The 24676-nt window shown below is 40.7% G+C and overlaps 1 protein-coding gene and 1 non-coding gene across 7 annotated transcripts in view; both read left to right on the top strand.

Moving 5' to 3' along the window:
- Positions 1–24676, top strand: part of Tdg (Thymine DNA glycosylase) — a 538298-nt gene that overhangs the window by 128865 nt on the left and 384757 nt on the right. The gene's annotated exons all lie outside the window — the stretch shown is intronic.
- Positions 24518–24671, top strand: LOC136865022 (5.8S ribosomal RNA). Its single transcript, XR_010859421.2, has one exon. It is a non-coding gene; the product is annotated as a 5.8S ribosomal RNA (ribosomal RNA).

Raw genomic sequence — 24676 nt, 5'->3', positions numbered from 1 at the left:
TATTACACTTCCGCTAAACCTTCGCGAAACACATGTTGCAGATCCAATGTAACCCGGCTAGGACGATGCCACAGCGTGTTTTACAAGGTTGTCAATTCTATCTTTACAAGACCAGGCCAGCGAAAAGACCGTTGGTCTGGATTGGTGAGGTCCGGTTAGTAACCGTTGTGCTTTGGGGGAGGGGAAAACAGAGAGTCTGAGGGGTGTAAGCTCCCAGGTTAACAAGTCTCTAGCATCCCCTCTAGAGTCTTGCTAAATTGTGACAAAAATAAGGTTATGGGCCCATGTCTCAACAATTTCAAATTACGTGTTTTTTTAATTTTCAACAAGGGTGGCGGCCTTGTGGCACATGATGCAGGATGTATTGCAGGCAACAGAAAATAGTCATCAAGACAGCTGACCTGGCTGACCAAACGCGGCGAATAGAAACATATAAAATGTTCACAAATCTGAGATTAATAGTGTCTCAGTTTTCATTTTTCTATATAAGTAAGAATACTGCAAGGGCCAGCTCGGTGGGTCCTTGGCAAGCATAAAGGACAGATCTCTCCTCTACACTACTCCGGTATCGTTTCACGCATTTTTTATAATATTTTTCACCCCGTGAACTCAACACGATACTGTTAAATTATAACTGAAAATCCTTGAGGACATATTTCCATGTAAATTACTAATTCTCTTGTTCCTACATTAAATTTTTGCACTTCTAGAAATATCGTCTCTAATAGTCTTTTTTTTAAATGGAACAAATGCATGATACATACTAAGCATTATTGCTAATTAGCCCAACTGTAGAAATTTAAAATATAAGGACAATGTAATTTGTCAATTTTATTATTTTTCAGGTCAAATGTGAGAAAAATACCTCATAGATCAACTTAGAAATACTGCGATACATCTGATACGAGTACAGAAATCTGTATCAACGCAGCCTTTCTACCAATCCGCTTTGGGCAGCGACCAACAACCATTTTCTACAGACCTACGCAGTGCAATGTTGGGAGCTATGCCCCTGCATAAACCGGAGCATCTTCAAATTGCCGGGGGTAATCACCAAGTTGGAGAAGAGTGGCATGCCCATGGTGGAGTCGTTTAGGATTGTGGAAGAAGTCAGGAAAAGTTTTGACCGAACCTCTGGGGAGGCAGCTGCTGTCAGCGAAATCAAACCAGATGAAGTGACTTCATTGAAGTTTTGTCCAGTCACTTCATGTGATGTTGAGAGATCTTTCTCTCCGTACAAAAACATTGTGCATGAGAGGAGAACAAGATTGTTACCGGAAAACATTGAAATGTTGCTTGTAAATTCCTTTTATAATAATTGAGTGTGTTATTAAATTATAAGTAATTTTTCATGCCTATTTTGTTGCCTATTTTACACATTAGTGCCTATTTAAATGCCTATTTTGGCTAATTTAAGAGCCTATATGCCCGCCTATTTTAAATGTTTTTACTACGCCCCATTTTGGGCTGCCATTGGTTTTTGGGGTTTCCTTATAACCGCATAACCTTTGGTGGTGCTATTTGAGGATCCAACCAGCCTCTGGGCTGATGACCGAACAGACAGTGTCTATAATTCTCATCTCTAACGATCACTTGAAGTCGATAGAGCACAGAAGCAGCAAGGGTCTGGAGAAATCCTGATACAAGGGCCAATTCTTTCCAAAGGTTGAGTGCCATTGTCCTCAGCTCTTCTATTGAGCTCAGGCAACGACGGCTTTTTGGCAGAGTCCTCATCATTAGACCCCAGACATTCTCAGTGGAATTCAGCCCAGAACTATTCAGATGCCAAGATATTGCCTTGATTCTTGCCTGCAAAATAAACCATTGACGAACTACCTTTGATGTATGAACTGGGTGATTATCCAGCTGGAAGCCAACACGCCGTCCTTCGGGATAAATTATGTCAATTGCTGGAATCAACCGCAGACTCAGAAAGGATGTTAGTAAATGTCTGCATTCACAGTTCCCAGAATTCTCACAGCACTGTGTGAGGTAAACAAACCCTAGCAATGAACACTTAAATGACGCTTTCTATGAGAGGTTGCAACGTATTCAGCATCACACCTGGCGTTTGGTTGAACGTATACACGGATCTACTTCATGTTTCCACAGGGAAATGTGATTTCATTGCTGAAGTTCAGCATTCCTGTGACATATGCATAATTATTTGGTCCTTGGTCTAATGGACCTTCCTAGTGCGACGTAATTTGGAGTCCCGCATCCCTAATTTTGGTTACATGCTGTCCATACCGCACCAGGAAAGGAAGAAAAAGCCCTGTGTGAACAGGCTGAGAGGAGGGGTTCTCTCCTAGTGGTGCAGGAGGGCCTCATCTTCTCCTCTCTAGTAGAGCGGTCCTCATCTTGCTCTCTAGCAGAGAGGGCCTGTAGAATGCCTCAGCTTCTCAAGCTTGTTCCTGATAAATCTTGCCCCATTGTATAGCAGTAGAAGTTGGAATTCCTTCCCTACATCCAGCTTCTGGTGCCAAAATACCAGGACTCAATTATTATTATTATTATTATTATTATTATTATTATTATTATTATTATTATTATAGGTGACTTCAATTGAAGCAAGGTGGGTGAAAACAGCGGAGCCTGATTCCAGAGAATTGTCAACCAAAGAAGGAAAGAAGTAAAGTTTAAAATAAAACTTAACAATTGGTTTTTATGATAGATATAGCATTAAATTTTATTAATTTTATGATATGTATTCATTTATTGATGTCTTCCAATTTTTAATAGTGTGGTTAATTGAACCTTTATGTGCAGTCTAAATTAATTTGATATTTCTCAATGTTTTAGGAATTACTGTTTCTTATGATGAAAAAGGTATCAAAATAATTATGGTAAATGTTAATTCTAATGCTCTTTCTCTTCATAGTAAAGTACTAATTTAGGTTATTGACAGTTTATATAAGGTATAATAAGGCGACAAATTTACTGCTGCAGGCCGTGTAAACACGCGACGAAAAAGGTATAAAAGTTACTGTGGACGAAAAGTGCATGGCTCAATTTAAATAAAATTTGGTATGCAAAGCCAATACTGTACACCCTTTCAAACTGCTATATCATTCGTTTAAAATTTCAAATGGATTCATACGAAGCTGATAGTAAAATACGTCGCGTGTTTACGATGTTCTCGCGAGCGCGCGGCCGGGGAGTTTCCCGTTGCATGGAGTCGTGTGTGCAGGAATGCTGGAGACGAAATTGAGTGGTACCAGTGGCAAAGTGATGATGAAAATCACGTATCCCGAATTCAAGAATCTGGCACAGTTCAAGAGTGTTTTGATAAACTAGTTTACTCCTTTCAACATCTTCAGAAGGAACAAATATAACATTTGTGTATGCTGAATTTCTTTTTGCTACTTCCACGACATCGTCGCCCCTTGTTTATGAAACACACATTTATTAAAATATGCAAAGCAAAATGTTCGATGTACAGAAAAAACAAACGACTGAAAATTCAATGGTTTCGCAAGTGGATTTCGCGGAGAATTTCACTATTCTTCCACAAGATGAAATTCAGGGTTATTGGCATTGCCAACAAATTACGATGTTTACTCCTGTTGCGTGATTTACAGGAGGAAATCGCGCTTCATATGCGATTGTGTCTGACCATGTGGAGCATGACAAATATGCCACGCACTAATTTTTAGGCAGAGTATTAAGAGACATCAAGGAAAAACAACCAGAAATAACAAGTGTGTTTATCTTCTCGGACGGGGCGGCGAGCCAGTTCAAGCAAAGGTTCATGTTCGCAAACCTAATGTTTTTTAAGAAAACTTTTGGAATGAATGTAACTTGGAATTTTTTTTCCATCTGGTCACAGGAAAGGTGTTGTCGACGGTGTTGGCGGAACACTAAAACTTAATTTGACTGTTGCTCTACATGCAAAAAGGGACCTTATAAACGTGCACGATGTCATGGAAGTAGCAAAAAGAAATTCAGCGTACACAAATGTTATATTTGTTCCTTCTGAAGATGTTGAAAGGAGTAAACCCCTTCTGAAAAGCCGCTTCGCCGATGTCTGTGCAGTACCAGGAATACATGATTTTCATAATTAAACAAATACGTAGTTCAGACAAGAAAATAATATTATTCAGAAACAACTACCACACACACTCTACATTCAGACTACAAGATCGAAGCAGATGACAAAAATACACCCCGTGATAAGACTATTTCTTTTCCCCCCCCATTTGCTTTACATCGCACCGACACAGATAGATCTTATGACGACGATGGGATAGGAAAGGGCTAGGAGTGGGAAGGAAGCGTCCGTGGCCTGAATTAAGGTACAGCCCCATCATTTGCTGGTGTGAAAATGGGAAACCACGGAAAACCAACGTCAGGGCTGCCGACAGTGGGGTTCGAACCCACTATCTCCCGAATACTGGATACTGGCGGCACTTAAGCGACTGCAGCTATCGAGCTCGGTATGTGATACGACTTTTGAAGTGGGAGACTTCGTCCTTGGAAAATACAGCGGAAAGAAACATTCCAAGTATTATGTTTGTACCATAGCTGAAAGTGATGTTTATTTTGTAACCGATTTTCGCAAGAGCCATGACAAAGCTAAACTGTTTTGTGAACCACAGAGTGCTTTTAAAATGAAAGTGAAATCGAAAGAAAATTACCGGTGCCTCGTTTTAATCGTGGGAAATGGTATTTTGATGAGTCTACCAGAAGCAGAATGAACATAAATTGTTTTTTCATTTTATATTTTTTTCTGATCAAGCTTTCATTCAAACTGTAGGCTACGTACTGGTAAGCATTGAATGTCCAGATATTTTTAAATATTTTAGTTCATTTTACATTCACTGTTATTAGTGTTAAATAAATGCGAGACAATTCATAAAAACACTTTACTTAGGCCACATGTCCGTACCAGTATATGTAGTTATATAGATTATTATTATTATTATTATTATTATTATTATTATTATTATTATTATTATTATTGGGAGGAAGGAAGCTTGTAGTTTTACGTAACCGATAATCACACTATCATAAGCGACAGAACCTCATATTTTATGTGAAATCCGAACCACCGGACGTGACTTTCACGTCGAAAATCACAGATGCATTAATCGGGATTCGAACCCAGTCCAGTCCGTCTTGATGGATGCAAACAGTTCGACCGCTGCGCCATCTCACACCTTCTCTATTATTACTTGCTGCGATATTAAATATACGTTTTATCATTCAGTGATCGTATTTGATGCAGAGTTAAAGATTTATTAGCCCCTCATGCCATGTCGCCATAGCGCAGATTCGCGTGTGTAATCCTGCGACGCTGTCAAGTTAACACGCGATGATCGCTTTTAAATATATTACTCAGACATTACGCAACTTACACATGTGGTTTCTTTCACAAAATGTACATTTGTCCTTCTTGTAAACAATATATTAACATTACTAATAAAAGTTACCACAATTCACAGAATTTAGAATAAACGTAAAGGTATGCGAAGTTTAAAGTCCGTCCCATGTAAATACCGATCGCTACGTTTAAAAGTTCATAAAATCGCATACATCAGATTTATAATAATGAATTTTGTGGGGGTTATTATGTATCATCTAGGCATTATTAGGCATAAATCTCAATTTGTTTAGGTGGTAAGTTTCATATATTTGCTAAAAAGAAATGTAAACATGCGACGCCTGGAATTGGCCCAAAGCTGTTGAGCAGTGCACCGAAGCTAAGGATGAGAATGTAATGTGTAATTCCAGACAGTCCGAGCATTTTACCAGCTGGCGTTGGTTCAGTTACACCAGCCCGGACAACATTTTCATCAGCACTAGCCTGAAAACTTTTATCAAAACAGTGGGCGATTATTTCCTACACAACCAACACTGCCACATCATGTGTAAAATTGCTCTGAGTTTCACCCATTATACTTGCCTAGTCAAATCCATTCCACTTCAGTGAAGCTAACTGGGAGTAGTTTCAAATACAGATGTGCTCAGCTAATTGAAAATACCCCAATCACTTTTGAAGGATACATAGAATTCATAGATGGCATTCAAAGTCTCAAAGAAGGCTATACATAGGGGTACGTGGAAAGTTTACAATCCTGGCATAACTAAGGAGGAAGAATCAGAGCCTAAACAGCTTCCAACTGCCTACTGCATAAACCTTTCCTCTGAAGAGTTTGCAAGTTTATCCCATAATTTCATTGAGCTCATCGGGAAAAGAAAAAGACAACACGCAACAGAATTAGGGATATGGGGCTCCAAAATTTCTGTATCTGAAATAGCAGCCAGAAAGCATGGGCCACATTTCAGTACATGTTTAATACCAGATACTACTGCAGCCACTGATTCTTCTCACTGCAGGCTGATTTTTTGTACAGATTGTAGATAATTCTTTCTCACTATCTGATCCCAGAGACCTTCACGATCTCGAATAGCTTAGTCCAGTCAACACTATCAAATGCCTTTTCTAGATCTATGAATGCAATGTATGGAGGCTTGTCTTTCTTAATGTGACTGGGCTGAGTGGCTCAGACAGTTGAGGCGCTGGCCTTCTGACCCCAACTTGGCAGGTTCGATCCTGGCTCAGTCTGGTGGTATTTGAAGATGCCCAGATATGTCCGCTTCATGTCGGTAGATTTACTGGCATGTAAAAACTCCTACTGGACAAAATTCTGGCACCTCGGTGTGTCTGAAAACAGGGCAAATTTTTTTAGTGGAACATAATAAAACATTATCTTTCTTAATTCAATCCTCGGATTGCTTTGCGTTTTCCTACATTTCGCACGAAGCCAACTCTTAGCTTGGCTTCAACTTGTCTTTCCATTCTTCTGTAAATAATGTGTTAAAATTTTGCAAGCAAGGTTTTCTAAACTAATAGTGTAGAAGTTTTCACACTTGTCAGCACCTGATTTCTTGGTAGTAGGTATAACAACATTCTGTCTAAAATCATATGGTACTTCTCCTGTATCATAATGGAATAACCTCCTCATGCTGGTTTCTCTTAAGGCAGTCAGTAATTCGGAGGGTATGTTATCAATTCCAGGTGCATTGTTCTTCTTTATGTCTCTCAAAGCTCTGTCAAATTCTGACCTCAAAATTGGGTGTCTCAGTTCATCAGCATCAACAGCCCCTTCTAGTTCCAGAACCTTATCATCTACTTCTTTCCATTGATACAATTGTTTAATTATGTTTGTGTCATCTTTCTGCCTTGTTTTCCATGTGGTTTTTCATCTGAGCTCTTAATATTTATACATCTAGTTTTGTTTCCTCCAAAGGCGCAAGTGTGATAAACCGATATAACGTGAAAATAATATTCCCTCACCCATGGGTAAATATTGCAAGTGTCGAGCTCGAATTATATTATTATTATTATTATTATTATTATTATTATTATTATTATTATTATTACTTGTGTGGCTATGAAGTGTTACATCCAGTTAGTATTATTATTACATCATATGTACATACGATATGATTGCGTTGTTTGTGAGGTTATGTCATGAAACATGCACATTATATAGACATTTATATCAGTTCAATTAATGTAAATACCTGTAAATTAATATTTGATTCTTACCTATACGTATAATTTGTCATCCACTGCAGTATTTTGAAACAAACTGTAACTTCCAGAAATGCACTAAATGATGGTAGGGGCCGATGACCTTAGATGCTAGGCCCCTTTAAACAACAAGCATCATCATCATCATCACAGGATGATGGTAGAATATTCTGTACATTACAGTATAATAATGTTGTTAGGCACTGTAGAATTTTTGACAAGGTATCTTGGTAATGTATCTTTCTAAAAGCCTGGCCTGGCACATATATAAGGAGGTGGTCTTATGGAAACTACGAGTTTTGTTTAGTAGAGTTAAGGTATAGTAGGAGATTCACTGGTGAACACGTGTTTATGGTTGACATGTAGTGGGTGCAGTCTCCATGTTGAAGTGGTAGGCATTTGTTAAAAATGGTGGCTTTGTTGATGTGTGTATTTTGCTAGTGACAGCAGTGAATAAGGTTGTGCGTGTTTAATTTGTAAATAGATGCGAATAAATAACTGTACCAACTGACAGCATTTTATGTGCATCTTTATGGATACATTAACGTTTCCTCTATTTTCCTGTATGCAGTATCTAATTTTCCGACAACCATAAAACATTCAATATCCTTGAACTTCTCATTCAGCCATTCTTCCTCAGCTGACCTGCACTTTCATCTACTTCATTCTTTAATTGCCTGTATTATTTTCTGCTCTTCTCATTTTATGCGTTATTGTATTTTTGCTGTTCATCAATCAGATCTAATATCTCCTGAATTATCCACTGATTCTTACGTGATCTTTCTTTTCTTCTTAACTTTTCTTCAGTAGCCCTACTGATCTCATTCTTCACAACTGTCCACTCTTCATCTATTGTTTCTTTCAAACATTTCATTTAGTCCTTGAGCAGTATGTTCCTTGAAGCAGTCCCTCACACTTTTCATTCAACTTGCCTAAATCTTATCTTCTTGCATTCTTTCCTTTCTTCAATTTCTTCAAGTTCAGATGACATTTCATGACCACCAAGTTGTGGTCAGGGTCCATGTCCTCCTCCTGGGAATGTCTTGCAATCCAACACCTAGTTTCTGAATATCTGCCTGATCATAATGAAGTTGATTGGTACCTTGCTGTGACTTCAGGTCTTGTCCATATATACAGCCATTGTTTGTGGTGTTTGAACAAAGTATTTGCAACAACTAAATTATGATCAATGCAGAATTCAACCAGCCGACTTCCTCCTTCATTCTTTCGTCCTAGTCCAAGATCTCGTACAGCATTACCTTCTTTTCCTTGGCTTACCACTGCATTCCAGTCTTCCATCCCAATAGATTCTCATCTCCTTTTACATATTGTATTATATCTTCTATCCCTTGATATATTCTTTTGATTTCTTCATCATCTGCTGAAGTAGTAGGCATATGGACCTGGACTATTGTGGTGGGCATTGGCTTGGTGTCGATCTTGACAACAATAATTCATTCTCTATGCTGGTACATGCATACCTGCTGTCTTATTTTCTTGTTCCATATTGAACCAACTCCTGCATTTCCTATGTTTTATTTTGTGTTGATAATTCTGTAGTTGCTTGACCAAAAATCCTGCTCTTCCAGCCAGTTCACTTCACTTACAACTTCTACTAATTTTAGTCTATCCAATTCCCTCTTCAGATTCTCTAACCCACCATAACGAATCAAACTTCTAACATTCCACTTTCCGACTCGGAGAATGTTAATATTAATTTTCCTTATGATTGCCCGCTCCCGTGTAGTCCCCACCCGGAGATCCAAATGGGGGACTATTTTACCTTCAGAATATTTTACCCTGGAGGAAGGCATCATCAGTACATGGGCCGATGACCTTAGATGTTAGACGCCTTTATACAACAAGCATCATCAATACATTATTTATTCATAAAGAGTGAGTTGCATATCCTTGGGAGTTAGTTACAGCTGTAGTTTCCCGTTCCTGTCAGCTGTGTAGCAGTACCAACAGAGCTAAGCCATGTTAAATATTATTACAAGGCCATATCAGTCAGTAATTCTGACTGCTGTCCTTCCATTTTCCAAAAGACTGCTACCCTCCCCCCCCCCCCCTATGATTTATTATGAGCTATTTACCATATTTCTCCTAATCTGACATTTTCCCCCTGAGAATTTCATGTGAAATATCACAGGTTGTCTTGCATTTGCGATGTAACAGTAATTAACACCACTGGCAGCTACCATGGTAATCACGCTGCTTCCCTTCACTCACCCCCACCTGCACACATAAAACACGACGTTCAACGTCCGCATCTTTATTACACATCGCTATCCGCAGCAGTCGATTGTACAGTTTCTCTGTGTAATGTTACTGTTTCTCAGGAAATAGTGAAGACTATGACATTCTACTAGCCTCTTAAAAAAATGTTTCTCAAATCCGCAGGATGGCATCGAAACATTAGGTGTACTCTCTTGAGCTAATTGCAAGATCGACCATAATGTACAGTACTTGTGAGCCCCAACTGTGTAGGAAATGTCATTTGAATTCGAATAGCAAGGATGCGGCCGTTGGACTTTTAAGAAAGAGCATGGTTACTCATTGACAGAGTTATAATGCGTCTACTGTACCTAACGCTTAGTAAACCTAACTGTTTTATAGACAGCAGAAATATTTTCGTGATCATCATATTGTACAGACACATGAACATGTATTGCTGACAAATTCTCAACGGCTTCTCGTCTATATTATGATGCCAATTTTAAGTTAATGGTTATTAAACACTGGAAATGAAGGATAATTGTGCAGTCACAAGGAAATACAGCATAACTAAAGCCAGTGTATGGCGTTAGCGTGAAGCCAAAGATAGATGGCTTAATAAATGCGCACTGTACAAAAAAATTGCATTCAGTGGTCTGCAACAGGGACGCTTTACAGAAGCTGAAGATGAAATTGTGAGGTATGTGTCCAAAGAACACAAGGGCCCCATCTCCACTTTCTGGTTGTTGACTAACACCTCTTGCTCCCTTTTCATTTTCATTATATGCCTTATTTTGATATGTAGCAAAGTGTATGTAATAAAGCAGTTTTATTGTTTTAAACAATTTTATGACCATATATAAAAGCAACCAAAGCAGTTTTTTCGGTCACTCTTCAATAAAATATAGAAAAAATTAAAATGTACAGTACATTTTTACAGACAAGAACAAAGAAGTGAAATAATTAACTAAGATCATTGACGTACATTTTAAAAACGGGAGTACATGCTTTCATTTTTAAATTGGAATCTGGAAAAATTGAGAAAGTTGATAGTTAAAATTTGAAAAAATAAATGAAAGTTTGAAAATTTTCTTATTGTTTTATTTTGACTTTTCAATGGCTGCCTTTGCTTGGGGGATTTCAGTTAAAGCTTGAATATCTGGCTTTATGTTCGTCAAGTTCAGGTGCAAGTGTCCTTAGAGGCAAATGTCCATTTTATTTTTGTGAGGAGCTGGACTACTACTTCTTTTGCTACCTCTTTTTCCCAGACCTGTCGGGTCGCGGGTGCGAACTGCATCGCACATGTGGATTTGGCCCTATTTTACAGCCGGGTGCCCTTCCTGACTCCAACCCTATATGGAGGGATGCAATCGCTATTGCGTGTTTCTGTGGTGGTTGGTAGTTTTGTATATTGTCTGAATATGTTGATGGGAGTGTTGGGACGGATACATACACACAGTCCCTGAGCCAGAATAATTAATCAGAAACGATTAAAATCCCTGACCTGGCCGGGAATCAATCTCGGGACCTTCTGAACCGAAGGCCAGTATGTTAACCATTCAGTCAAAGAGTCAGACTTTTTTGAGGAGCTGGACAACAGAGCTAAATCTTTTTTCAGCTAAATATGTTGACGGGTACGAGATGACAGGTTGTTCAGTTTTCCCCACAGTAGTGGATAAGTGTCCATAAACTTCACCCAGGCTAACTCCTAACAGCTCTGCTTGAAAATGATTCTCGCCTCACTGTCATACTTCAGATCTAGAAACTCCATCTGCAAAGAGTTATCAAACTTATCCACAGCTTCAAACGAGAATGGATCCAGAATCCAACCCGGAATTTGTTGCTTGGTCAAATCTTCAAATCTTGATTCCATGTCAGTTTTTAACTGGTCAAGGTATCAGTAAAAATTAGGATTTTGTCTCCTGGGAGTTCAGGAGTCTCGTTATCTGACACTGAAACACTTTTTACGGGTCGGAAACTGAATCAGCTCTTTACAGCTAATATTTACCTTGTGAATATCAAAATTGGCAATGAATGATGAAATACACTGACTGACAGAGCAAATGCAACACCAAGAAGGAGTGGTCAGAACTTTATGCCAATTGCAGGGTAGACTGACGTCACTGACGTATGCTCATGATGTGAAATGCGCCGCTGTGCTGCGCACGTAGCGAACGATAAATGGGACACGGCGTTGGCGAATGGCCCACTTCGTACCGTGATTTCTCAGCCGACAGTCATTGTAGAACGTGTTGTCGTGTGCCACAGGACACGTGTATAGCTAAGAATGCCAGGCCGGCGTCAACGGAGGCATTTCCAGCAGACAGACGACTTTACGAGGGGTATGGTGATCGGGCTGAGAAGGGCAGGTTGGTCGCTTCGTCAAATCGCAGCCGATACCCATGGGGATGTGTCCACGGTGCAGCGCCTGTGGCGAAGATGGTTGGCGCAGGGACATGTGGCACGTGCGAGGGGTCCAGGCGCAGCCCGAGTGACGTCAGCACGCGAGGATCGGCGCATCCGCCGCCAAGCGGTGGCAGCCCCGCACGCCACGTCAACCGCCATTCTTCAGCATGTGCAAGACACCCTGGCTGTTCCAATATCGACCAGAACAATTTCCCGTCGATTGGTTGAAGGAGGCCTGCACTCCCGGCGTCCGCTCAGAAGACTACCATTGACTCCAGAGCATAGACGTGCACGCCTGGCATGGTGCCGGGCTAGAGCGACTTGGATGAGGGAATGGCGGAACGTCGTGTTCTCCGATGAGTCACGCTTCTGTTCTGTCAGTGATAGTCGCCGCAGACGAGTGTGGCGTCGGCGTGGAGAAAGGTCAAATCCGGCAGTAACTGTGGAGCGCCCTACCGCTAGACAACGCGGCATCATGGTTTGGGGCGCTATTGCGTATGATTCCACGTCACCTCTAGTGCGTATTCAAGGCACGTTAAATGCCCACCGCTACGTGCAGCATGTGCTGCGGCCAGTGGCACTCCCGTACCTTCAGGGGCTGCCCAATGCTCTGTTTCAGCAGGATAATGCCCGCCCACACACTGCTCGCATCTCCCAACAGGCTCTACGAGGTGTACAGATACTTCCATGGCCAGCGTACTCTCCGGATCTCTCACCAATCGAACACGTGTGGGATCTCATTGGACGCCGTTTGCAAACTCTGCCCCAGCCTCGTACGGACGACCAACTGTGGCAAATGGTTGACAGAGAATGGAGAACCATCCCTCAGGACACCATCCGCACTCTTATTGACTCTGTACCTCGACGTGTTTCTGCGTGCATCGCCGCTCGCAGTGGTCCTACATCCTACTGAGTCGATGCTGTGCGCATTGTGTAACCTGCATATCGGTTTGAAATAAACATCAATTATTCTTCCGTGCCGACTCTGTTTTTTCCCCAACTTTCATCCCTTTCGAACCACTCCTCCTTGGTGTTGCATTTGCTCTGTCAGTCAGTGTAATTCCTTTGGCCTTGATAAGATTCATCTTGTTTCCTTGAAGCCTTATATTGATTCCTTCATTTTAAAAAAATATTTGTAAGGTACGCATGTTCCAACTTGCGTTGCTTCTAATTCTCACCGAAAATAGTATCAGGCGTGTCGAGAAACTCGGTAACCATGTCAAATAATTATAATTCTAAGAAATGGCGCAAACAGCTTCCTTTCGAAAGCCACGTCACGGCCTTATATAGAAGCAAGCGTTCGAATTCCTCACCATTTTCATGGCAAAGTTGTCGCCACAGATGGTCATTGAGGGAATTAGCTTTGATATTGTTGACTACAGTAATAATCAGTTATGGGGTTTCATGCAAGACACCACTCAATTTTTTTGCAGCCAAGTGTTGACGATGAATGACACAGTGAATAGTGATGACCTCTGGCACTCTTTTCTTAAGCTGGGACGACCTGTCATGGCAGCAGGAGCACCGTCTGTTGCGCAAGTGCTCACGTTTGTTAGGGGAATCTTTTTTTCATCAATATAATCTTGTACCACTTTAAAAATCGACGATCCCTTTGTATTAGTAATCAAAGTTCTAGCAAACACTATTTCCTTGGTAATGTCCTTTTGTTCATTGATAAACCTCACATAAGCTAATAAAATTGCTTTGTTATCAATCAGTTAATTCATCAATCTGCAATGCAAATTTACTTTTTTTCAACAAATTGGTGAGTTTGGATTCAACGTCCGTGGCCATTTCGTCAATTCACCTGGAAACAGTATTGTTGCTCAAAGGAACCGATTGACTTATCTGATTACTAGGGCCCTCGCCTAGCATGATTTCAACAATTTTTTTGATAGCCGGTAAAACAAGAGGTTCGTCAATTGTGTGAGGTTTACCACATTTAGCGATCAATAAAGACACCTCGTAAGAAGCAAGAATACCTTTGTCAAGATCGGTTGCTCGTTTTTTTGAAAATAATTCACTCACATTAGGCTGTTTATCAGCTTTAGCTTTGAGGTGTTGAAAATAACAAGTTCTTTACTCACTTTATCACTGTGTAGTCTTGATAGATGATCTTTCATTCACGAAGGCTTCATGGTTTCATTACTAGTCAATGTTTTATCGCACAAAAGACAATGTGGAAACTGCGCATTTTGCGGTGACGCAATAAAACCGAATTTTAAATACTCAGCTGAGTATTGATGGCACTACTACTTTTTTGAATCCATTATGTATGAACTTCTACACTTCAAAACAAACGCACAAAAACAGAAAAGACACGCACAAAAACTGATGGTGAGGCACACATAGTCTAGTTAAGACTGAAGACGAATGTAGATCAATGGCAAGTGTGTTTGATGGCGGGAGGGGGTTGTCACCAGTCGGCTGCACAGAGCAACAACATGTGGGGACTGTGGAGAGGGGTAAGTGCAGTGAACTTGTCAACTGAGAATAGCCAGTGACTCGTGCTGCCCAGCAACTTCTACTGTACAGTACTATTTTAATTTTTCCCCCCTTTGAATATTCATCACCAACAAATCGCCCCCACTTATTTACCCCCTGATAACCCAAATTGCCCACTTGGGGGCAATCGCCCCCAGGTTGGGAACCACTGGTCTAAATTACGTACATACACAAATTTTATAAAAATTGTGTTCGGAGCACTTGACTGTACAAAATATATTGTTTATACCTTCGTTTTAATTGGTGCCCATATTTTGTGTAGAGGCTGCCCGGCCGAAGCATTAAAGGTGTGCTCGGTTGGCCCGGAAGGCCGTGGGTTTGAATCCCCTTCAGGAAGTCATAAAATTTAAGAAACGAAATTTCCATTTCCGTAGGTGCATATGGCCCTGAGGTTCACTTAGCCTACACCAAAATTGAGTACCAGGTTAATTCCTGGGGGCAAAGGCGTCTGGGCATAGACCTAACCAATCTACCCCATCAAGTGCTGAGGTTACGGTCAGTGGAAGCTTTTACCTTCCACCCTTCTAAGGGCCTTCATGGCCTGTACGGAGATGACTTTGTTTTTTGCACATATTTTGTGTGAGGCTAGGAGATTAGGTAAATGGGATGCAACTAATGTTACTTTCTTTGTACCAGTTGAGTATTTAGTAACATTAATTGTAAACTGCATACTGTACAGAAAAACTTCAATATATGCTATATGTATAGTACCAGTATTTAATAATAATTAAAATCAGAATGCTGTACAGAAACACGTCCGAGTAAGCTAGATGTAGAGTATTTAATAATACATTTCATTGAAAGAAGTAAATAAATGGTGTGTGGCCTTGGAAGGTGCCTGGTGCAGGTCTTGCAGTTAGATGCCTAATAGGGAACCTACGCGTCTGTGAGAATGGAGCCCTACTTATCACGAATTCTAATGCTGAAGATGGCACACACCCCCAGATCCTGAACCATCGGAATTCACCAATGAAGGTTAAAATCCCCAACCCAACCGGGAATCGAACCCCGGGACACCTTGGACCGAAGCCAGCACACTAAACCATTTAACTGTGGAACTGGACATTCATTGAAATCAACACACTGCAGAAATGTGTCAATTTAAGCTAGATGTACAGTGTTTAATAATATTAATTGAAATAATCACACTGTGCAGAAAAGTACCCCTGTGGGTAGATGCAGCAGAATTAACACCCACAGTATCTCTTGCCTCTCGTAAGAGGCCACTAAAAGGTGTACCAGTGCCTCTTAATTTCGGAGCCTAGCTTGGCTACCACAGGCCCCTTAGCGGAATTCTGGCATTGCTTCCACCCACTTGTGCCAGCCTGCTTACTTTCATCTGTCATACTTTTTATTGTTTTACAAGTTGCTTCACATCACATCACATCGCACCGACACATGGCGATGATGGGATAGGAAAGGCCTAGGAATTGGAAGGAAGCAGTCGTGGCCTTAATTAAGGTACAGCCCCGACATTTGCCTGGTGTGAAAATGGGAAACCACGGAAAACCATCTTCAGGACTGCCAACAGTGGGGCTCGAACCCACAATCTCCCGATTACTGGATATTGGCCGCACTTAAGTGACTGCAGCTATCGAGCTGTCATCATTTCTTTTGGAGCATAATATTCCATTATCATTTTCAGACCACGCTGGAAATTTATTTAGATCAATGGTCCCCAACTCTAAAATATCTCAGAAATATGGTTGTGCAAGAACTAAAACCTCTGCTTTACTTGAATACACGGCATCTGTGGCAAAAAAGAAAATAAGTGAACTTTTGCAAATAACGCCTTTTTCTTTGGCTACTGGTGGTATTACGGATTCAAATGCAGTCAAACTTTATCCTGTAGTTGTCTCTTTCTTTAATGCTCAGAGAGGCCAAATATCAACTCTTCTATTGTCATTGTTAGAGAGTACTGGCAATACAGGTGAGGGGAATTTTCTGTTTTTAATAGTGAATTGTCTTCTTTAGCCATTCCATGAGAAAGTTGCGTTTCTTTTCCATCTGACAATGCATACACAATGATAGGGGAAAATAAAGGTGTTGCCAAATATGTTAAGGACAGGCATTCTTTTGTTTATGTCCCGGGTTGTTCATGTCATCTCATACACATCTGTGCACAAAAAGCAGCAGCCCATTTACCAGTCAATGTAGAGAACTTTTAGTTTAGTTTTATTACTATCTTGATAGTTTTCAAAACCAGCTAAGTTGGCCATGCGGTTAGGAGAGCGCAGCTGTGAGCTTGCATCCGGGAGATAGTGGGTTCAAACCCCGCTGTCGGTAGCCCTGAAGATGGTTTTCCGTGGTTTCCCATTTTCACACCAGGCAAATGCTGGGGCTGTACCTTAATTAAGGCCACGGCCGCTTCCTTACAACTCCTAGGCCTTTCCTATCCCATCGTCGCCATAAGACCTATCTGTGTCGGTGCAACGTTAAGCCCCTAGCAAAAAAAAAAAAGACCTACCTGTGTTGGTGCGACGTGAAACGAGTAGCAAAACAAAACAAAACAAAAAGAGTTGAAAGTATATCAGGCTGTTTCTGGCACAGAGGGTCACAAAATTTTGAAATATGTCAGTACCTGTTGGCTCTCTTCAGTCTATTAATAGAGTACTTGAGCATTGGGAAGCTTGGCACTCATGTTTTGTAGTGATACCCACCATAAAAATGAGAGCACGAATCAGTTTGAAACTGTAAAATCTTTCATACAAACCCACACACAAAAGTGTTTTGCTACTTTCTTCAGAGTACACTTCCTGTTTTAACTCAGTGAATTTATTTCTGCAACAAGATGCTCCAGCCATACATCATCTTAGGAGGAAACTTACTGGTCTTTTATATGACCTATTGGTCAGATTTGTTCAGCCGTATTCTATTCAGTCAGAATCTACCTGCATTTTGAGTGTTGAATTCAAGAGGAGGAAATACCAGAAAGCCAATGAGGACTTGGTAATTGGACCAAAAGTCAGGGCATGCTTGAAGGATAATGACTGTGATGAAGAGATGTTTTATAATTCTGTAAGAGAATTTTATATATCAGGCTTACAGTTACATCAGGAAGTTTCCCCTTAATGATGAATTTCTTCATCATGGCAAAGTTGTAGACATCTCTCTCAGAATGAAGGTTTCCCATTCATCTCTTGAATATTTTGTTTGAAAATGCCCAAGTTTGATCAAGGAAAGTAAGCGTGACAAACTTGAAGAGGATTTTGCAGTTTACCAGTGTGATACTTCCCCTGAATATATTGTACATGGACCTAACATTGATGTGAACTGGGGCAACACTGCAGAGCTTAAAACTGAAAGTGGACAAATTAAGTATAAAACCTTAAGTAATGTATTTGCAGTAATAAGTGTACCTCACAGTAACTCTCCCACAGAAAGAGTTTTCAGTGTTGTTAGGAAAAATCAGACAGAATTCAGGCCTACATTAAGTACATTTACACTGGAATCGCTTATGGTTCTTAAGACGAAAATGTCATCTCAGGGGGAAGTGTGTTTCAAGAAAACCTACACTGAAAAGCAGCTGCTGGGTGCGAAACAAGCTACAAAGAATTTTTTATTGCAGAACTAACAGGTAACGAGCAAAATTTATTGTGTAATATTATATACTTGAGAATAGATTTGCTGTAGGAAAGGGCAAACGGGATGCTTTGGATTTGACTCGTAAACGTTTTGACCGGGGAGGGGGGGAGGGTGCGCGAATTAAAAATGGGATTACTGATAACCCACTTCAAAAGTTGGCACCTCTGTACTTGTGTGTGTGTTAATTTTATTTCTCAAATTAAATTTTAAATTTGTTGTAAATAAAATTATTTCACAAAGCACTTTGTAAGCCTGGTTTAATTTTTTGAATGAAAAAGTGTGGGTCATCTTGGATTCGGAGAAATACAGTAACTAGTAAACACTTCGATCGGGTGAGTGGTAAAATTTGTCTTATAATGTGCAAATTAAATAAAAGAATTCTGGACAGCAATCGATGTCTGTGCCACTTGGCACAGGTACGTAGTGGCCTGCTGTGCATCATACTACTGAACCTGGATGGCTTACAAATGCCTGGTATATTTCCTAATTTACAAGATTAACCCTTTGCACACCTTTGTTGAGGGGGACTCGACATTGAAATATTACATGTAATAAATATCATTTTTGGTCCATATTGATGATATTTGATTGAAATATTAGACATCTGCTCCGATATTGAACCTGAATCTCTATGAACACAGCTTGAACTTTCAGCAACTATTCTGTGTTTGTCTTGTAGAGCCATCTTGTGGAACTCGTGAGAACACTCTCCCCGCTTTATGGCAGTTTGCGGCAGTGCTGAGGGCTTAGTATTGACTGTTCTTAAATGGTTATGAGAATTTGACATGTCTTGTTTGTAAACATGTGTTAGCCTTCTGTCACTGATTTTGATATTGTACAACAGAGGACAGTGGAATTGAATCAGCTACAGAATTCAACAATTTATTCATGTACAATATAAGTGAAAATAGTGTATGTGATAATGAAATGTGAAGTGGCAATGCTTCTCAGCGGGTATGGTGTGAGAGGAAATATGATGATCCTGATTTACATGAGTTCCCATATAACCACTCCTTGAGTTGTGGTTAAACATTAATTCATTGTGGCTGTAAATATTTATCATGTAAAATACAGAATTATTTTTTTGTGTTGGATTGTTTTATGTTCTCACTTCCTATTGCTGCCCATGGTGCAGAAATTAAATAGGAGTTGAGCGCAAATCAAGTTAGGGATAACGGAGCTAATGTGAGCTTGAATTCCTTATCTTGTGTCATTCCATTGCCCAGAATAATCTCATAACGTTAGCCATACAGCCAAACTGTTTTGGGGAATGTGGTATCTGTACTTGATTTTCTCCTGCACGCGCAGATGTGCTTGTGAGAAACTTGCACAATACCTTGCGTTATTTCTTTTTTGAGCCACTCTAAATGTATACCTTAATTTGACTTGCAATATTTATAGCAACATTTCAATATTTGTTCCTGTTTGTTTTATTTGAAGAGGACAAGTGGAATAAAATTTGAAAATAAGGTAGGAGGGTGTTTCCATCTGTACTAGGAAATAATAAACTGGCCAGATATTAAAGGAATATTTAATCTAAAATTTTGTGGTCTGTGTCATGTCCAGGGGTTGTAAGGGAAAACTTTCAACTGATAGAAATTATCACCACCTCCTGACAGTGCAGGATGTACAGTTTGGATGTGTAAGCATTAAGCAGCAGTCTTACAGTGCATAAAAGCATGTCAATAATTTTAACACTAGCAATTTGTATTTATTGGAGCGGAAATGAAAGGTTTAGAAAATGATTGGGAATAATTTACTTGGAAGTATCAGAAGAGAAGGAAAATGCAAAGAAAAAACTCTTTAAGGGCATGTGTGTGTGAATTATTTTCAAAAATTGATTTTTTTATTTTCATGTATTATTATTATTATTATTTGGAGTTCTCTCTTTCAGAATATATATAGTTTGCATATGTCAGCAAGCATATTTTGTCCTAAATGTTGCTTTTAAAAATGTCTGCACTAACTAGCCACGCCCCTATAAATGTCAAACATATGAAAGCATTTCAACATTTCCACCAGTAAAGATATCGGAAAGCGGTAAGTTGTATTTTATCGATTGGCTGCCCTGCGTAAGAACTGATTGCTCTTAAACCTGCCAGCTGCAACGTGCTAGGTTGTAAACAGAAGCTAGTAGCGTGCATGAAATTCTCTATTTGTAAACATCTCATCGTTATTCAGATCCATTTAGCGTGTGTGAATGTTTGTTGGTCTGTAATAATGCGGGTAAGAAGGCATTTGGTACCGGTAGACGTGTTACGGCAATCGATTCACTAAGAAACGAAACAATGAACCAGGTAGGATTTCTTCACCTCACGTGGTATCACATGAGGTTAGGACACCTACAAGTGCAACAAAGAAAAAGCTTTGTTACATAGAAGAGACTTGTGAAAGTGTTGATATAGGCCTAAATCATATTGTATCTGGTTGTGTAGTAGTTGAGTGCTCTTTCTAAACTCCGAAATAAGAGTGTAGTCTGTAAATCGTGTAAAAGTGGTGGGTGTTTCAAGTTACAGAAAATATTCAGGTAAACTTCGAAAAGATCTAAAGGGTGTAAAACTATCAGATGGGAAATTGATAACTGGACGAGGCCGTCTCGCTGATACAGAAGTAGACTTATTACAACTGTACTATGGCTTAGCTATAAGGAGAAACCAGGGTAATTTGGAAGCTATGAGAAAATCTGTGTGGGCTAGTTTACTTCACAAAGCATCAGCTGATGACCACCCACAACATGTGTTATGTCCTCCAGATCCAGACTCCTGGTGTGAGTACCAGAAAGCAAACGCTGAAGGTAAAGATTATTCTCATAAACATTCATTACCTTATGCTGGTATTGAAGCCATAAAACCTATTTATGGAGATCTTGGTGACAAAAAACTCTTGGAAAAATGTTTACATGGACGAACACAGAACCCTAATGAGAGTTTCCATCATTGCATTTTGGAACATGTGCCAAAAAGTGTATTTGTAGGTCTTCTTACTCTAAAAAAGGGTGTATTGGATGCAGTTAACTGCTTCAATGCAGGTGCTGCATGCTGACGTAAAGTACTGGAATCTTTAGGAATGTCTCCAGGGGAAAATATGACCTCAGCATTACCTGCAATTGATCACCGTAGAGTAATTGATGCTGAGAGGGCTGTATTTGAAAGCTCTAAAGAAGCCAGAGCCAAGAGGAGGGATAGGAAAAGACAGCACGATGATGAGTGTGTCCTAAATAATGAGAAATATGGAGCAGGGGCCTGTTCCACAAACGAACTTTGCAACTTTTCAACTTTGCACTTTTCACTTTTCAATTCTTGCAAAGTGCAAAGTCTTTCTGTTCCACCATGAACTAGGTTGTACTTTTCAATTTCTTCGCAAAGTGAAAAGTCTTTGCGAATGAGTGATCCGATCGAGTTTATTCCATGAGCAAAGTTTATAGGCCTAATACTCTGATTTTAATGCTTTACTTTTCGCGGCGAACTTGGCGGTATAACTGTCGTACCATTAAAGTTTTTATCATGGGAAAGAAAGGTTATTACAAGAAGCTGGCTGTGCTGGAAGTTGTCAAGGAGAAACGTGACATACTTTTTTGACAACTTTAAATATAACCTCTCAAATGATGACACACATCAATGTCAACGAGAGTACCGTCAACACATCCACACACAGAAGGAAATTCAACCTTCATTAGAAATCCTGTCGCTATATTATGTGGATTATCAGGCCAACGTACTGTTAGGAAATATTACATTTACTATAACATCTCCGACTTTGGTAACAGTTCGCAAATAATTGATTTTGATGTCCCATGCGTTGCTGCTACACCGTGCAGCTGGGCAACATTTACTAACCAATGTAAGCATATACGAATTTGTTCTTTTTCGGAAAGGAATTTACTTCTTTTTGTTGCATGTTTCAATAAATGTCCGATCATTTCAATAATATAGTTAGCCTGTGTTGGGGTAATACGAAATCACTCGCGTTATTACGTCGAAGTGAGGTTATGAAAATTAATAATTTTTTTGTACGTTCTATTATTGGATTCTTCATCACTGTTCCTCACTTGATGCTAACAAAAGCTCACGTCGTAACGTGTTTGTATCACTAAACCAAATTCTCCGCCGAGAAACTAATGTAGAGTACTTGTTAATTAACATATGAAAAGGGAATCATCTCTTTGCAAGATTTATGAAAACTTTTCACTTTATTTCTTTGCACTTTGCATTTCTGTACCAATGGTGGAACATAACAGGCTTGTAAAGTGAAAAGATTCCTAACTTTTCACTTTTCACTTTTCACTTTGCAAGCTAAATCTGAAAAGTGATGGTGGAACAAAATCTGAACTGAAAAGTGCAAAGTGCAAAGTGAAAAGTTGCAAAGTTCGTTCGTGGAATAGGCCCCTGGAATGCACTGAAACTGTACGGGTTGATCACAAATGTAAATTTTTACTTTGAATGGCTCTCCTGGAAAATTGTATTTTTTAGAATATTTATTTTACTATCTTGGTAACTGTTAATGATAGACCACTGAAATTTGGCACACAGCTTTAGTGTGCAATTATCTGAAAACTAGAATACAATCATGAATGTAGCTCTTTATTTGTGAAAAATAGGCCATAAAATATTCAAAAGAATGTAGTCTACTTTGTAGCTACATGCTGTGGGTAGCACCTGTAAAAATATCATTAATATCACACACGTAGTTTCCGCGTTTACCCTTTCGACAGCTTGGAGTGATTTTGTCGTCTTGCATTTGCCAAGTATGTTCTCATTAATCAAGAACGAAAATTAGAGGTTCGAAGGCGATCAGATACCGCCCTAGTTCTAACCATAAACAATGCCAGCTAGCAATCCGCTGAAGTTCCTCCGATGACTCGGCGGGCAGCTCCCGGGAAACCAAAGCTTTTGGGTTCCGGGGGAAGTATGGTTGCAAAGCTGAAACTTAAAGGAACTGATGGAAGTGCACCACCAGGAGTGGAGCCTGCGGCTTAATTTGACTCAACCGAGCTCGATAGCTGCAGTCGCTTAAGTGCGGCCAGTATCCAGTATTCGGGAGATAATAGGTTTGAACCCCACTGTCGGCAGCCCTGAAAATGGTTTTCCATGGTTTCCCATTTTCACACCAGGCAAATGCTGGGGCTGTACCTTAATTAAGGCCACGGCCGCTTCCTTCCCACTCCTAGCCTTTCCCTGTCCCATCGTCGCCATAAGACCTATCTGTGTCGGTGCGACGTAAAGCAAGTAGCGTACCGTAATTTGACTCAACACAGGAAACCTCACCACGCCCGGACACCGGAAGGATTGACAGATTGAGAGCTCTTTCTTGATTCGGTGGATGGTGGTGCATGGCCGTTCTCAGTTGGTGGAGCGATTTGTCTGGTTAATTCCGATAACGAACGAGGCTCTAGCCTGCTAAATAGGCGCATCCGGTATCCGTTTGTGCTACCGGCGACAACACATCTTCTTAGAGATTCAGCAATAACAGATCTGTGATGCCCTTAGATGTTCTGGGCCGCACACGCGCTACACTGAAGGAATCAGCGTGTCCTCCTAGTCCGAAAGGACCGGGCGACCCGTTGAACCTCCGTGCTAGGGATTGGGGCTTGCAATTGTTCCCCATGAACGAGGAATTCCCAGTAAGTGCGAGTCATAAGCTCGTGTTGATTAAGTCCCTGCCCTTGATTCACACCGCCCGTCGCTACTACCGATTGAATGATTTAGTGAGGTCTTCGGACCGGTGCACGGGATCTGCTTTGCACAGTTTCCGATGTGTCTGGAAAGATGGCCAAACTTGATTATTTAGAGGAAGTAAAAGTCGTAACAAGGTTTCCATAGGTGAACCTGCGGAAGGGTCATTATCGAAATTGTTTTATCAAAAAACATTTCGAGAAGGAGTCGTCGGACGGCCCCGCGCGGTCCTCTCCTCCAGCGAGGCTCCCTCGAGGAGCGCGACTCCTGCCGAGCCCGCTGTTGCGAGCTCAGGCGAGTCCTGTACGTACTCTGTAAGCGGCGGCCCCGCCCGTCGCCGACAGCGGGAGTGTCGCGGACCGCGTCTCCTACGGTGCAGACGTTCGGCATTGGGTACCTACCTCCCTCGCTCAGTGGAGCGGGGATAACACGAGGCGACTCGTCGCGGCTTCGGCCCGGTGGACAGGTTTTAAATGAACGCAACGCCCATGCTCGAAACACTTCTTAGCTCTGTGACGAGAAACCCATGAAAATGATTGCTTCCCCTCCACTCACCGTGGAGAGAAGGATCAAAAAACGAAAAAAAAAAACCAACCCTGAACGGTGGATCACTCGGCTCGTAGGTCGATGAAGAACGCAGCAAATTGCGCGTCGACATGTGAACTGCAGGATACATGAACATCGACATTTCGAATGCACATTGCGGTCCATGGATTCCGTTCCCGGGCCACGCCTGCTGAGGGTCGGTTGC

Source organism: Anabrus simplex, chromosome 2 (assembly GCF_040414725.1).
Source record: "Anabrus simplex isolate iqAnaSimp1 chromosome 2, ASM4041472v1, whole genome shotgun sequence".
In the NCBI taxonomy this organism is placed as follows: Eukaryota; Metazoa; Arthropoda; class Insecta; order Orthoptera; family Tettigoniidae; genus Anabrus; species Anabrus simplex.
The sequence above is the reverse complement of the archived record's forward strand: the minus strand, read 5'-3'. Positions and strand labels throughout refer to the sequence as shown.